This window comes from Macaca nemestrina, chromosome 3 (genome assembly GCF_043159975.1).
Source record: "Macaca nemestrina isolate mMacNem1 chromosome 3, mMacNem.hap1, whole genome shotgun sequence".
NCBI lineage: Eukaryota > Metazoa > Chordata > Mammalia > Primates > Cercopithecidae > Macaca > Macaca nemestrina.
This window is the reverse complement of record NC_092127.1, coordinates 94,215,189-94,232,601: the sequence shown is the minus strand read 5'-3', so window position 1 is coordinate 94,232,601 and position 17,413 is coordinate 94,215,189. Positions and strand designations below refer to the sequence as shown.

The following is a 17,413-nucleotide window of genomic DNA, read 5'->3' as shown; positions in this document are numbered from 1 at the left end:
GTTTCTTCACAGAATTGGAAAGAACTGCTTTAAAGTTGATATGGAACCAAAAAAGAGCCCGCATCTCCAAGACAATCCTAAGTCAAAAGAACAAAGCTGGAGGCATCACACTACCTGACTTCAAACTATACTACAAGGCTACAGTAACCAAAACAGCATGGTACTGGTACCAAAACAGAGATATAGACCAATGGAACAGAACAGAGCCCTCAGAAATAATACCACACATCTACAGCCCTGAGAGAAACAAGAAATGGGGAAACGATTCCCTATTTAATAAATGGTGCTGGGAAAATTGGCTAGCCATAAGTAGAAAGCTGAAACTGGATCCTTTCCTTACTCCTTATACGAAAATTAATTCAAGATGGATTAGAGACTTAAATGTTAGACCTAATACCATAAAAACCCTAGAGGAAAACCTAGGTAGTACCATTCAGGACATAGGCATGGGCAAAGACTTCATGTCTAAAACACCAAAAGCAACGGCAGCAAAAGCCAAAATTGACAAATGGGATCTCATTAAACTAAAAAGCTTCTGCACAGGAAAAGAAACTACCATCAGAGTGAACAGGCAACCTACAGAATGGGAGAAAATTTTTGCAATCTACTCATCTGACAAAGGGCTAATATCCAGAACCTACAAAGAACTCAAACAAATTTACAAGAAAAAAACAAACAACCCCATCAAAAAGTGGGCAAAGGATATGAACAGACATTTCTCAAGACATTTATGCAGCCAACAGACACATGAAAAAATGCTCATCATCACTGGCCATCAGAGAAATGCAAATCAAAACCACAGTGAGATACCATCTCACACCAGTTAGAATGGCGATCTTTAAAAAGTCAGGAAACAACAGGTGCTGGAGAGGATGTGGAGAAATAGAAACACTTTTACCCTGTTGGTGGGATTGTAAACTAGTTCAACCATTATGGAAAACAGTATGGCGATTCCTCAAGGATCTAGAACTAGATGTACCATATGACCCAGCCATCCCATTACTGGGTATATACCCAAAGGATTATAAATCATGCTGCTATAAAGACACATGCACACGTATGTTTATTGCGGCACTATTCACAATAGCAAAGACTTGGAATCAACCCAAATGTCCATCAGTGACAGACTGGATTAAGAAAATGTGGCACATATACACCATGGAATACTATGCAGCCATCAAAAAGGATGAGTTTGTGTCCTTTGTAGGGACATGGATGCAGCTGGAAACCATCATTCTTAGCAAACTATCACATGAACAGAAAACCAAACACCGCATGTTCTCACTCATAGGTGGGAACTGAACAATGAGATCACTTGGATTCGGGAAGGGGGACATCACACACCGGGGCCTATTATGGGGAGGGGGGGGGAGGGATTGCATTGGGAGTTATACCTGATGTAAATGACGAGTAGTTGGGTGCTGACGAGTTGATGGGTGCAGCACAGCAACATGGCACAAGTATACATATGTAACAAACCTGCACGTTATGCACATGTACCCTAGAACTTAAAGTATAAAAAAAAAAAAAAAAAAGACACACTTATCTGTAAATGATGATGATTTTTTGGGGGGCGGGGGTAAGAGATACTTGGTTAAATGCTTTGTGTGCGTTATGTTATTTAATTCATGTAGTAAATTGGAGGCAGGCATTATCGCAATTTTACAGATGAGAAAACCAGGGGTTAGAGAAGTTAAGCAGCTTGCTGAAGGTCACACAGCCAGTAAACATAAAGCTAGAATTCATACCCAAGGACTGCCTGACCACAAGACCTGTTTCTTTGCTGCTCTGCATTGTGCTATATGTAAAGTACTGTGTGCTTATTATGAGGATTAAATAAGCTAATGTGTACATCCTTTGTAAAGTAAGATATTAGTCTTGGTATGGTAAAAATATGGACATGTTTGGAACATGGAACTGTTACTAATCTTTTCTGCTATTTTAAGGCTTCATATGCATTTCATAATTTTATATATAAGTATTTTACACCTTCAAGATTGTTAATATTTTGTCAATGTCATGTTTCTTGATTTATGAAGTACTCTTGTTATTCTTTAAAAACCCTTTCTAAGAAGGAAGGAAATCTATATCCCCTCCCCTCACATATTCCATGAATTTTTGTTTTGAAAAGAAAAAACTTAATTTTACATCAGAATCTTTAGAATTTTTTGGACTCCAGAATTTAATAATTAGTTATATTGTTCACTTACAATTTCATACTAGAGAATAAGATCTTCAATATTCCATTATTTTAAAAGATAATACAAGGTAAACACATATAGAAAAGGTTTGATTGCTCCAGTAAGGATACTAAATAGTCAAACAATTTTCAGCAACTTAGTTTACTACCTATATATACAAGCTACTTTGAGTGTTGATGCATTACTGAAATACTTTAAGGCCTTCCTTAGTTTGTATGCATTGCTGAAATACCCCGAGGTTTGATTCTAGAATGCTTGAAAAATTTTAAGTTGCAAAAGGAAAACAAATGAATGCTTACTCATGTTGTAACACTTTTCTGTAATTTACCTCAATTTCTAAGGTTGTACCTTTTATTCAGGTTAGAAATAGGTTTTAAGTACTCTTGATTCCAAGTAATTTGTTTAATTGTCTTAATGCTATCTTTATAATCATTTTAAGCTGTGGCGCTTTTGTGAGTGAGTGCCTAGGAGCTAGAAAATTGACATCCAGGCAGTGAGGTCTGCTTTTTCTTACCGGCCCCCTGGCATTCTCTGTGACCTCACAAGGCACTTTTAAAATCTTTTAGCTTCTCTAGCTTTGAAGGCAAAGCCCTAGAATATGGCTTGGAAATTCAGAAAAAAATGATAATTTAAATAAAGATAAATGTAAATATTTGTAGACAAAGCTTTCAAGTCCAAACTGGTTTTAAATACCCTCTAAACATATAAAAATATTTTTCAAAATCATTTTATAAATCCAGAAGCAATAGAGTATAAAAGCCCCTATCAATAGCACATGTTTAGTGATGATTACAAGTATTTGTTTGAAATATAAATTTTGATATTCTAACTTTTGATTAAAGTAGAAGTATGAATTTTTAAACCTTCTCAGATGAGAAATTAGAAATTTTGTCTTCATCTTTTATAAGAATTGATGAATCTGCTGGCTTTTTGTGATATTTAACATTTTTATTATCAAAGAAGAATGCCGGATGCCAGTGGAGCGTGCCTGTAGTCCCAGCTACTTGGGAGGGTAAGGTGGGAGGATCGCTTGAGCCTGTGCCATTTTGCCATAAGCCAGACTTCCTGGGCCAGCATTGAGCAAAATTTCTAACAGGTTTCTGACTACTTCCTCTTACTTCTGGTTCATATGGTCAGAACTTGTTCTGTCACTTGGGATACTCTCCCTTAGGTACTGACCACCTTACTAAACAACCCTCAATCTGCCTTTCTATTTTTATCTGAGTTACCCATTAGGTGGTTGTTTACATGAATTTTTGCTTTTTTCCTTCATCGTTTGGAGATGACTTTTTGCAGATTGAATCTTGTACCAGGATTTTCCATCTCTGTTTCTGCTTGGATGAATCTTATCCATACTTCACGGCTATGAATTTTTTTTTTTTTTTTTTTAGACGGAGTTTTGCTCTGTCTCCAGGCTGGAGTGCAGTGGCGCGATCTTGGCTCACTGCAACTTCTGCCTCCTGAGTTCAAGCGATTCCCCAGCCTCAGCCTCCCAAGTAGCTGGGACTACAGGCGTGCACCACCATGCCCAGCTCATATTTTGTATTTCTTTAGTAGAGATGGGGTTTCACCATGTTGGCCAAGATGGTCTCGATCTCCTGAACTCGTGATCCGCCCACCTTGGCCTCCCAAAGTGCTGGGATTACAGGCATGAGCTGCCGTGCCCGGCCCGACCATGAATTCTTTCTTCTATCTTCCTGTGTGTTACATGTTTTAATTGCGTTTAAAAAAATTAATGTAAAAAACATGTAACATAAAATTTACTGTCTTAACCATTTTTAAGTGCAGTTCAGCTGTGTTAAGTATATTCACATTATTGTGCAACAGATTTCCAGAACTTTTTCATCTTGCAGACCTGAAACTCTAGATTAAGCCACAAGCCCCATTTTCTTTTCTTCAAGTCCCTGGTAGCCACCATTCTACCTTCTCTCTGTTTGTATGAGTTTGAGTACTTTAGATACCTCATGTAAGTGGAATCATAGAGTGTTTGTCTTGTAGTGACTGGCTTATTATACTTAGCATGATATCTTCAAGTTTCATCCTGTCACTTGTAGCATGTCACAGGATTTCCTTCTTAAGGTGAAATATTTTATGTATATATGTGTGTATATGTGTGTGTGTGTATATATGTGTGTGTATGTATATATATATATACACATACCACATTTTGTTTTATCCATCCATCTTTCAGTGGACATTTGGGTTGTTTTCAGCTTTTGACTGTTGTGAATAATACTGCAATGAACATGGGTGTGCAAATATCTCTTTGAGATCCTGCTTTCAATTCTTTTGATTTATATACCCAACAGTGGAATTGCTGGATCATATAGTAATTCTATTTTTAGAATGAAAAGTGTTGCTGTAGTCTTATTTTTGACCTTAAAAATTTGACTACCAGCCGGGCGCGGTGGCTCACGCCTGTAATCCCAGCACTTTGGGAGGCCGAGGTGGGCGGATCACAAGGTCAGGAGATCGAGACCACGGTGAAACCGGGTCTCTACTAAAAATACAAAAAATTAGCCGGGCGCGGTTGCGGGCGCTTGTAGTCCCAGCTACTCGGGAGGCTGAGGCAGGAGAATGGCGGGAACCCGGGAGGCGGAGCTTGCAGTGAGCGGAGATGGCGCCACTGCCCTCCAGCCAGGGGGACAGAGCGAGACTCCGTGTCAAAAAAAAAAAAAAAAAAAAATTGACTACCACAGCCATACTGCTTTCAGTCTTCTCCTTTAAGTTTGTGTCTCTTTTGTTTATGTTTTGGAAAATATGGAAATGATGGAGCATATGTAAATATAGAAAAATATATTTTATATCTAATTAAAATCTAATTGTGATTTTATACATTTTAGTAGAAGAGGGTGTTGCTGATGTGAATACCAACAAAAGGCTATAGAAATCCGATTATCTTTTGGTTTCTATTTTTTAGTAAGTAAACTTGATTAGAAAAATGTTATAGATCAAATTCTAGTTTATGTATTTTCTCTTAAAATCTGTGGCTATTGGCGGGGTGCAGTGGCTCACGCCTGCCTGTAATCCCAGCATTTTGAGAGGCCGAGGCAGGTGGATCACTTGAGGTCAGGAGTTCAAACCAGCCTGACCAATGTGGTGAAACCCCATCTCTACTAAAAATATAAAAAATTAGCCGGGCATGGCAGCAGGCATCTGTAGTTCTAGCTACTCTGGAGGCTGAGGCAGGAGAATGGTGTGAACACGGGAGGCGGAGCTTGCAGTGAGCCGAGATCGCGCCACTGCAGTCCAGTCTGGGAGACAGAGCAAGACACTATTAAAAAAAAAAAAAAACAAAAAAACTGTGGCTAGCATTTAAGTATCAAAATCCTTGCACTAAGTAACATCCCAAAATTGTAAGTCTAGTAAGACTTAGTATTTGCTGCTTTTTGGAAAGATACCAGAGAAACATCATATGGTATCTGTAATTCTATTATATGGAATATTACATTTTCTCTTATTCATAAGCTAGGAGCTCAAACATTAGAACTTTGTTAAAAGTTTGTAAAAAGTTAGAACTTTGTTAAAAATTACACCAAAAGTTGGAACTTTGAGGTGTTCTTGATCTCTACTATAGTGCTATAATGAAAACCTGTAATACCATTTCAACAATTTGAACTGGTTCATAACAATCATGGAGAGATGTGCTTTATTTTTGGTATATCTTTTCTATTGATAATAACAAATGGGGCTGGGTGCGGTGGCTCACGCCTGTAATCCCAGCACTTTGGGAGGCCAAGGCAGGCGGATCATGAGGTCAGGAGATCGAGATCATCCTGGCTAACACGGTGAAACCCCATCTCTACTAAAAATACAAAAATTAGCCAGGCGTGGTGGCGGACACCTGTAGTTACAGCCACTTGGGAGGCTGAGGCAGGAGAATGGTGTGAACCCAAGAGGTGGAGCTTTCAGTGAGCCAAGATCAAGCCACTGTACTCTCCAGCATGGGCAACAGAGCGAGGCTCAGTCTCAAAAGAAAAAAAAAAAAAAAAAGTGGAAGAACTGTACTTGCCCGCCCCGCCCCCTGCCCACAATTTCTTTATGTATTACCATGATTCTGCATTTGAACTGGTAAATAATAATAAACCTTTCTCAAGCCACAAATAGCAATTCAGTTTTTGTGTCTTTGTTGACAGGGTGGAGTTCAGCCTACTCTTTCTTAGATGTGAAAGGAAAGGAAGGTCGTTTCATGCCTTGTTGATAAAGGTAAGGTCATAGTAATTATTAAAGAGTTTGAGATGTTTGGTGGGTATCTACTGCTTTCTGACATTCTGACTTTGTGGTATGCTGAAGTTAACAGAAAGATAATACATTTTATAAGATGAATGGAATCTACACTTGTTCCTTTAGTTATCAGTAAAAACACATAAGATAAGGAAACTGGTGTAAATCAACATGACAAAGTGGATGTGGATTTGTTCTATAATGAGAAAGTAACTTGTGCTTTTCATTTGAAATGTTGGCCTACACACTTAGTCTGTTCCTCAAACATTTACATGGTTGGTAATAACCTTTTATCAACCATTGCTGATATCATCATGATAACAAGTTTTAGGTTAATACAAACTAGATTACAAAATTATGCCATTTTAAAGCAAATCTATCCGTTACACTTTTCATGCTGATAGTTCTAGTTGGTGTCACTGATTTTAGAGGGCGAATGTGAAACAGGTGGTGTGGACTTCAGAGGCCCCACCTCTGACCCATGTATATTAGTGAATGTTAACTTGGAGACTCTTTTCTAAGTGTTTGCTCCTATTGTAGCTATTTTTATAGTGTGCTAAAATGTTCAAATGCTATTACGACTGCTTTAAATGAATTCAATTTGTTTTTCACAAGTCTATGAAAACTGTTCTGTTAATATTCCCATTTTATAGATGTTAAAACTGAAGCATTGGAAAATTAAGAAAATTACCCAGGATTATGTAGATAGTAAATGGTAGAGTTGGAATTACATTGAGACCTCCTGATCTTTACTTCAGTGCTATACTGAAAACCTGTAATACTATTTGAACAATTTGAACTGGCTCATAATAATGATGGGAAGATGTGCTTTACTTTTGATGTATCTTTTCTAATAACACATGAACAAATGCAGGATGAATACATGTTACACTTCTTGATGGGTTTGACTTTACGCCAGTGAACTCTATCAGAAATTTTTTATACTTGAAATTCTTATAAATCTACTCAGTAAAGTTTTCAGAAAGTTCCTTTTGCATATTTATAAAATGTTTCATTGCTTGCTTAAAAATGCCCATATTAAAAGATGGTAGCATAATTTTAATTAAGAAAGCAGAAATAATGTACTTTACAAGGATTAGTATTACTCCTTTGGGGGCTATAAGTACAATGTATATTTTTTCCCGTGGCTAGGTGTTATGAGGTTAAATTTTCAGCACATTAAGTTTCAGTTGGACCACATATTATGCCACTGTGCTTAAAAACTCACAATGATTCAAGTATTAGAATCATAGAATTTTCTTCATGGAGAGAGATGGTTGGGGAGTAAGCCAGAAATAATAGGTCTTGATTTGGGTTGCTGTCTCTTTCCAAAGGTTAGTATTTGAGGTGTGGGGCAGGGCATCAGGAACCTCCCATGGTACCAGGGTGAGGGGTTTGGAAAAGGTTTTGTTCATTTTTGAGTCATGCTTCCAGTTGTCGATGGGATCAGAAATTAACCCCAGAGGAAAGGGGCCTTTTACCAGGAGTTGGGATGGGGTTAGAGAACCAGTCAGATGGATTGGCCTCAGGGTTGGCATTTCCTGTTAGTGAACTGAAGTAAGTCAGAAAGCAGAGAAAACCACTGCCTATGCACTAGGCTCTGCAAAGAGAGAGCAAGTGGGTGCCTATAGCCACCTTTCTCTAGAAATAAATTTTAGGATTAATTTAGATTAATCTAGTTCCTACATTCCCTACTCCTAGTATGAATTATAATGTCTATTTTTTGAAGATTTGCCAGAAGAGTGGGAATGGCTCAGCAGGTAAATTAAGGTTTTAAACTATAAGAAAGTGAGGCCAAGGAAAGTAGTAACTGAAATGCAAACATATTTTTCTAGAGATATCAACTATCAAATACATTGAGATACATTTTATATATGTCTAGAAGTATAATTATTAATAATAGAGTAATTAAAACAATATTTTTATTAGTGAAAATAATCTATGCTTATTAGACAGATTTGGTAGCAAAAGGTAAATTACACCAGTTCAGTATCAGCACTTTTATATTTCCTGTGTTTGTGTGCATGTGTGTGTGTATATGCATTTAAATTGGAATTGTATTGCCTGTATTGATGAATGGTCTTCTAAAAAACAATTTTAATGGATCTACCATCTTGTATCATCTTATGTTTTATTATTTCAGGTTTTATTTCTAGGATATATTCCTGACAGTGGAATAACTAGATCAAGGGATGAGAACATTTTTAAAGGCTCTTTAAGCATATTGCAAAATTGCTTTCAGGAATGCTGTATGACTAATATTTGTTTCAGGAGCATAGAGGGGACTGGTTTCCATTGTTTTAGTGTGCTGTTTTTTTATTCCTTCTAAGATTTGTTAAAAACCAAAATTGCAACAAATTTAGTTTAAATATATTAGGTTTTTATTAGCAATTCATGAATCGGTAACATTTCATCTAAACATTTAGAAAAGGTGCTCCCATGAGCTGAGCAGAAGACATTATTTTTATAGGCCAGAAAGGGCTGAAGAAAGCAGAAACAGGAGATGAAAAGTGAATTGGTCATTTCAAAGTAACTTTCCTTATAGAATTAAAACAGAGAGGACTTTCTTGTTACACTGGCCCAGGTAAACTAGGCTCCTCCTCATTGGCTGCTGTGCGTCTCCTGTTTTATTTTTTTCTGAAAACAGGCCCATTTCAAAGTTCAGTTTGATTATGTGACTCCTAGCCACATAATGACTGCATTCTGAGTGACTCTATTTTGGTCTTGTCTGGTATATTGGGCCTAGTGCAGAAGCTCAGTCCAAACCAGTGGCCTCCCATACATTTCAGAACAGGTTCTGCATTTTTTGTGTTTTGTTTTTTTTAAACTTCATGCTTTTGCAAATTTGTCTATTACAGTTTTAGTTTATTACTAATTTGTTTAAAAAAATTTTTTTTAAAATTATACTTTAAGTTCTAGGGTATATGTGCACAACGTGCAGGTTTGTTACATATGTATACATGTGCCATGTTGGTGTGCTGCACCCATTAACTCATCATTTACATTAGGTGTATCTCCTAATGCTATCCGTCCCGCATCTCCCCACCCCATGACAGGCCCCAGTGTGTGATATTCCCCATCCTATGTCCAAGTGTTCTCATTGTTAAATTCCCACCTATGAGTGAGAACATGCGGTGTTTGGTTTTCTGTTCTTGCGATAGTTTGCTGAGAATGATGGTTTCCAGCTTCATCCATGCCCCTACAAAGGACATGAACTCATCCTTTTTTATGGCTGCATAGTATTCCATGCTGTGTATGTGCCACATTTTCTTAATCCAGTCTGTCTTTGATGGACATTTGGGTTGGTTCCAAGTCTTTGCTATTGTGAATAGTGCCGCAATAAACATACGTGTGCATGTGTCTTTATAGCAGCATGATTTATAATCCTTTGGGTATATCCCCAGTAATGGGATGGCTGGGTCAAATGTAATTTGTAGTTCTAGATCCTTAAGGAATCGCCACACTGTTTTCCACAGTGGTTAAACTAGTTTACAGTCCCAACAACAGTGTAAAAGTGTTCCTATTTTTCCGCATCCTCTCCAGCACCTGTTGTTTCCTGACTTTTTAATGATTGCCATTCTAACTGGTGTGAGATGGTATCTCATTGTGATTTTGATTTGCATTTCTCTGATAGCCAGTGATGGTGAGCATTTTTTCATGTGTCTGTTGGCTGCATAAATGTCTTCTTTTGAGAAATGTCTGTTCATATCCTTTGCCCACTTTTTGTATGAGTTCCTTATGTAATTAAGATGATCAACTCTTTGACTGTTATTTATATGAGATATTTCTACCATTTGTCCTCTATTTTAATGAATTTATTGAAGTATAGCAGTTTCACATTGTATATTCAGGTTTAATAGATTTTTTCGTACAATTTCTTCTCATTTCCAGATTTAGAAAACCAAAAATGACAATTTAAATAGCAAAAATAGATGAATTATGTGTTATGTTTCTGGATCTATTTTGTTATTCACTCTTCCTAACAATCTTAGGTAGTGATTGTAAATGAGGAAACTAAGGCAAGGCAAGATTAAGTAACCTTTGAAAGATAATCCAGCAAGTAAATGGTAGAGCTAGTATTTGAACTGGTCATATGGTTGTAAATCCTGTGCTCTTTACCAGTACCTCATACTTCCTGGTAGAATAGAACAGAACAAGGGACTTTTAAAATGTTTAAGGTATTAATGAAAATTGTCAAGGAAAACATTTGGATTTATTTGAGTGTTTAAATTTGATTCTTTGGGAGGTCAAGGCAGGAGGATTGCTAGAGCCCACAAGTTTGAAACCAGCCTGGGCAACATGGCTAGACCTGGTCTCTATAAAAAAATTTTTAAAAAATTAGCCAGATATGCTGGGATGTGCTTGTTGTCCCAGCTACTCCAGGAGGCTGAGGCAGGAGGATCACTTGAGCTCAGAGGTCGAGGCTATGGTGAACCATGTTGGCACCACTGTACTCCAGCTTGGGTGACAGAGCGAGACCCCGTCTAAAAAATAAATAAAAATAAAAATAAGTACATTTGATTCTTATTTTTCTAGTATCTAGTGAATTTGCTTTTTCTGTTGTTTGGTCCAGGAGATCTTTAAATTTTTTCCCCATTATTATAGAATTAGATGTAGAAAAATATTTTGTTTACTAACTATATCTCATGATATATTTGTATTATTAAATTGGTGTGCATATGGGCAAGACTGTACTATACAGTGAAAAATCATTTTTTAATACGAAGTTTGATACTTAAAAAAAAAACTCTGTACATTGAAACTACTGTGGTTATACCAACCATATGGATTGTTTGGAATTCCTAGACTGAATTTGAATATAATTAGTTATAGACTTGTTATTTGTGGTATTCATCCAGTATCTAAGAGAAGTGATTATCATAAAATATTTTTATGGGATATCTTATATAAAATGACAAAATAATACAAATTATTATTATTTTATTCATAATTTTTGACTTTTTAAAAAACATGCAACGTGCTGTTAAGTATATATGTGTGTTTCTCATTTACTAAAAAATAGAATTTTCCTATCAGGTTGACCCTATAGCTGAAGCATTATGTATCTTTGATTGGTTCTCATTCAAGAATTGGCAGTTTAAGAGTACTGTACTTCTAACTTGTCTCCATAAATTCAAGGCAGAACAGCAAATATGCCCTAAAAACAATGCATTAAAATGATATATTTTTATTTTTACTTTTTAATTTTACTTATTTTGAGACAAGGTCTCTCTTTGATGCCTAGGCTGGAGTACGATGGCACGATCATAGCTCACTGCACCCTCAACCTCCTGGGCAGCAATCCTCCCACCTCAGCCTCCTGAGTAGCAGGACTACAAGCCCACACCACCACCTCTGGGTAATTTTGTTTTGTTTTTCTGTAGAGATGGGGTCGCACGGTGTTGCCCAGGCTAGTCTCGAACTTCTCAGCTCAAGCAGTCCTCCTGCCTTGGCCACCTGTAGTGCTGGGATTACAGGCATGAATCACTGCTCCTGACCATTAAAATGATTTTTTTTTTTTTTTTTTTTTGAGACAGAGTTTCACTTTGTCACCCAGGCTGGAGTGCGGTGGTCCGATCTTGGCTCACTGTAACTTTCGCCTCCCAGGTTCAAGCAATTCTCATGCCTCAGCCTCCCAAGTAGCTGAGATTACAGGCATGCCACCACGCTCGGCTAATTTTTATATTTTTAGTAGAGGCGGGGTTTCACCATTTTAGCCAGGCTGGTCTTGAACTTCTGATCTCAAGTGATTGGCCCTCCTTGGCCTCCCAAAGTGCTGAGATTATAGGCCTGAGCCACTGGGTCCAGCCCTAAAATATTTTAATTAGCTTTTAAAGTCAGAAAATTCTTGTGTGTGGAAAAGATGCAACATCATAATTCTTAAATTTTGCCTTGCATAATATTGCCATTTTTTATTGTGGCCAAATGTGTGTACCATAAAATGGACAATTTTAGCCATTTTCAAGTGTGTAGTTCTGTGGCATTCAGTATGTTTACATTCTTGTACCATTACCATCATCTATCTCCAGAACATTTTCATCTTCTGCAACTGAAACTATACCTTCTAACTCCGTTTTCCAGTCCTGTCAGTCCCTGGAAACCCCCATTCTGCTTACTGTCTCTGTGAATTTGGCTGTAACATTACTATTGTTAAAGGATATAGGGTCTCTCCCCCACAAACACATGCTTTCTTGTTTTGGTTTGGATGTTTCCTCATGAATAGATTCAGGTCATGCGTTTGGCAAGTTACTGCATAGGTGATCTTCAGCTCAAGAATTTGGCAATGAGAGGAGCTGGGTTCAAGTTCTAGGCTGGGTCAAGTGTAATATTTCAACTTTTTTTTTTTTTGAGATAGAGGTGTACTCTGTCACCCAGACTGGATTGTAGTGGTGTGATCTCAGCTCACTGCAACCTCTGCCTCCCAGGTTCAAGCGATTCTTCTGCCTCAGCCTCCTGAGTAGGTGGGAGTACAGGTGTGCACCACCACACCCAACTAATTTTTGTATTTTTAGTAGAGATGGGGTTTCACCATATTGGCCAGGCTGGTCTCGAACTCCTGACCTTGGTGATTCTCCCATCTTGGTCTCTCAAAGTGCTGGGATTACAGGCATGAGTCACTGCACCTGGCCTAATATTTCAATGTTTCTAGGCCTTTTTTATTCAGCTATAAAATAAGGCTGTTGGTCTCACCTCATCTGATGGCTAAGGTGCTTTTTAGCTCTAAAAATAATCTTTGTTAAATAGGCTGAGATATCCTATAGTGGTTTATAAGTGAAAGGAAAGACTTGGGGATAAGACAGTGTCTCAACCCTGGCTATGCAGCTGACTAAATTAGTGAGACTTTGGAAAATATCCGATTCTTATCTCTAAAAGATTGTGATTCTGGATTTCAAACTCAAGAAAGCGTGGAAAGCTGTGTAGGGAATCTAATGGACAGCCAGTTTGGAAATACTGGCCTGAAAAAGGTTCCTGTGCCACTGTCCCCCTCACTCTTTTTTTTTTTTTCTTCCCATGGAAGGATTGAGGAGGATGACATCTTTCCATAGATTTTTTTTATTAAAAAAAAGTATTTCCCCTTCCATAGAGGAATATTTTCTTCATAGCATGCAGAGGGAACATGATAGTCTTTTGTGTAGTTTTCTATTCTAGGATGCAAGAACAATTCTTTCACTAAATTTATTCTGTTTTCATATGGGAACAAGTATAGCTTTGCCTTATCTTGGAAATAAGAAACTTACTCTCTTCATCAAAGTTTAGCTTGAGAGTGGGGAACAGGAGTAGAAATAACATAAATATTTAGCTGAGAATTGTGATTTTGCCTTTCACTTCTGGTGGTGGTGGTTGGTACAGCTGCCTTTTACTGTGCTAAGCACTCAGCGTACGTTGTTTCATCTTATCTTGCCAATAACTCTTTAAAGCAGAGGAAATTTTTATAATCCTCTTTTTGCAGATGAAGAAAATCAGAATCAGAGACTTTAGTTACCTGATAGAGGTTAACCCAGCTAGAATTGGTAGGGTGGAGATTTGAATTTAGGTCAGTCTGACTTACAGTACTTTTGAAAGATAGAGTGTTTGTGATTTTCATAGGAAGGGTCTTCAGATCTCCTTCTGGACCATGGGATAGAAGTAGAATAAATTGGTTTTTATAAAGTTTGTTTATCAGTTATCATGATTTCAAATTTAAGAATTCATAGTTTACAACATTATCATTGCTCTGATTTGGTTGGCAGTGCAAACTGAATCACCTTCAGAATGCCTGCAGGTAGGATCAGAACTAGTCGCAGGCTGAATTATCAAAAAGAGTGGCCTTTTCGTGTGTGTGTGTGTGTGTGTGTGTGTGTGTGTGTGTGTGTGTGTGTGTTTCCTTCCCTGAATTCCCTTGTGTTTTTAGGCTGCACCCAATTCTCAGTGCAAGGTTCTTTCTACTCATCTGCCTTTCCAGGCATCATCCCAGAGAGCCTTGAAAATAGACTTTGAAAAGTAACTGAGCTCACCTTCCTTCTTCCACTGATGAAAGAACTGTATCAGCTGGATTCTAGTCCAGAGCTGTTTGTTTTATAAAGTGATGTGCATCTGAGAGAGAGAGTGTCTGTGAACTCTCTGAAACTACTTGCTAAATTTCTGTGTGTATACATTTTCTGGCCCATAACTTTATCAGAGTCTTAAAGGAGTCTCTGTTCAAACAAGACAAAACAGAGTTTTTGCATCCTATCATGTTAACATTATAAATGGCCTTATCTTATATTATCTCTCTACTACTAATCAGAAATTACTGTGATAGCTTATTCTCCAAGGATCTCATATTTATTACTCATCCACATGCTCATTTCTTTGTTGTTTATACCCTTTCTCTATTTTACAAAATATTTGAGATTGTTCATGTAAAATAATCAAGCAGCTCATTAATAACTTGTTTTTTATCCAAAGAGAATATATTTTATAATTTAGTATATGTATTAAGGAATATATTATATATGTATTAAGGAATATATTCTGTAATGTGCTAATAATTATTTAGTGTGCTAATAATTTATGTGCTAATAATTATTTAATCCCTTTGAAGTATTAAAGATATGTCAATAAATTGGATCAATTTGCAATTAAGCTATTGTTGGACTAAGGGTAAAGCAAATGGTTTTCAATCATCCTTTGAGGAACATGTGATTTTTTTGAGTCATGTCTCTGTTCTTCATTAAGCTCAAAGTTTCATGAGTAGATGGACTATCGATTCCCTTGAACCTACCAGAGTATTTGGCACTTAGTAATTGTGTTGAATACCCATTTAACAGTATACTCAGTTCCACCCCTAACTAGCCCTCAAATTTTGTCAACTCTTGTGCTTTATTTATTTTTTTTTGAGATGGAGTCTTGCTCTGTTGCCCAGGCTGGAGTGCAGTAGTGCGATCTCGGCTCACTGCAAGCACCGGCCCCTGGGTTCACGCCATTCTCCTGCCTCAGCCTCCTGAGTAGATGGGACTACAAGTGCCTGCCACCATGCTCAGCTAATTTTTTTTTTTTGTATTTTTAGTAGAGACGGAGTTTCACCACGTTAACCAGGATGGTCTCGATCTCCTGACCTCGTGAGCCACCCGTCTTGGCCTCCCAAAGTGCTGGGATTACAGGTGTGAGCCACCATGCCTGGCCCACTCTTGTGCATTTTCACTGTCAATACCTTGATCCTAGGGCACTATCATCTTTTGGTTTAAACTGTTGTATAACTTACAACCTGCTAAAAGAATATTTTTCTGACTCTAATCTTCTTCATGCCAATCTAATAATGTTCCCCCTTGAAGTCAGGGTGGTCTTCCAAGATTTCAAAAGTAATGATCTAACTTCCTCAGTTGAAAGCCTTTAATAGATTTTCAGTGCCCTTTGGAGAAAACGTCTTAACTAACTGCCTACTATTCCAGTTTCATATAAAAAAACTGACGTTGGCTGGGCACAGCGGCTCATGCCTGTAATCCCAGCACTTTGGGAGGCCGCGGTGGGTGGATCACTTGAGGTAAGGAGTTTGAGACCAGCCTCGCCAATATGGTGAAATCCCATCTGTCCTTAAAAATACAAAAATTAGCCAGGTGTGGTTGCAGGCTCCTGTGATCCCAGCTGCTCGGGAGGCTGAGGTAGGAGAATCACTTGAACCCAGGAGGCTGAGGTTCCAGTGAACCAAGATGGCGCCATTGCACTCCAGCCTGGGAGAGAGTGAGACTCTGTCTCAAACAAACAAACAAACAAACAAACAAAAAAACTGACCTCAAGTCAGTTAAATGGAGGATACTTTCAAATTGGGTAAGAGTTTTGACCACCCTAGGGAGGTTCTAGAGTTTCTCATAACCTTATATAGGTTTTAATAAAATTTTCAGACATGACTAAGATGGCATCTTATGAAATATCAACTGCAAACATACATTTTATGCTTACAGATTATGGCTGAGTAAATGCAACAATGCCCCCAAGCTCCATGTATCTAACACTCTTTGCAGTAAGACTTTGTAGTTGTTCCTATTAAGAAGTGAAATCTGTTTTCCCAGCTCTTGAATGTGGGTGGCCTTGGGATTTGCTTTAGCCAATAGAGTACAGTAGAAGTAATGGTGTGCCAATTCCCAGCCTGGGCCTTAAGAGCTCTTGCTTGCTTCTGTTCCCTTTGGAACTCTGCCACTGCTGTGAACACAGGAACAGGCTCACTTGGTGGAAGGGGAGCAGCTAAGCGGAGCAAAGCCAAGTCCTTCTACTTGAGTCTCAGACCAGTCATCAGCCAGCTGACCAAAAATATGTAAGACAGAACAGCCAAGATCAGCAGAGCCACCTACCCAACCTGTACCTGACCACACATGCTTGAGGGAACCCAGCTGAGACCTGAAGGTCCTCCCATCTTGACCCATAGATTCATGAGCAGTTAATGTTTGGAGCCACTCCATTTTAGGGTAGCTTATTTTTGCAGCAGAAGTAAACAGATAAACAGATATTAGTGCCTTTTCCATTTAGTCACTGAGAAGATGACTAAGTCAAAAGGAGCGAGTTGAAAATGTTGCTGCTTTATTTAGCACATCATTATTTTGCGGTTTAGAAAGATTTGACAGATGAATTTGCCTGTTTCTAAGAATTTGCATAGAATGGTAGAGTTTGGACATTTTTCTATTCTGATTTGTTTTAAAAACCATAATAAAATAATACAAAATATCTTGTTTTCTAACTGCAGCCATTGGTGCTAACATATTTATCACCAGGGAAGAAACTTTATTTTTCAAACTTCAGGGAAGAAAAGACATCTTGCCAAAATGCCTGACCACTTTGTGGTTTTTGAAGGAAATGTTAAGTTTATATAGAAGAAGAACATGACTTCCATTTCTGGCATTATGGCAGAACAAATATTTTGAAAAAAATCATCTAGGATTTAAAAATATGTGTAATCTAAAGAGCTCAATCTAATTATTTGACATAATTGTAAAATATATTGCTGACCTGGAAAGATACTAACCTAAATCTTCAGA

General features: G+C 37.8%; 1 protein-coding gene across 7 annotated transcripts in view; it reads left to right on the top strand.

Annotated features, from left to right (window-relative positions):
• Positions 1-17,413, top strand: part of LOC105464217 (bone morphogenetic protein receptor type 1B) — a 393,013-nt gene that overhangs the window by 104,879 nt on the left and 270,721 nt on the right. For 5 of the 7 annotated variants that reach the window (XM_071093297.1, XM_071093292.1, XM_071093294.1 and 2 more), the window contains exon 2: positions 6,338-6,407. The exons of 1 other annotated variant lie outside the window; for it this stretch is intronic. The gene's annotated coding sequence lies outside the window, so the exon portion shown is untranslated. Of the gene's footprint in view, positions 1-6,334; positions 6,408-17,413 lie in introns of those variants that run through there. One more of the 7 variants, XM_071093296.1, reaches the window with a different exon arrangement.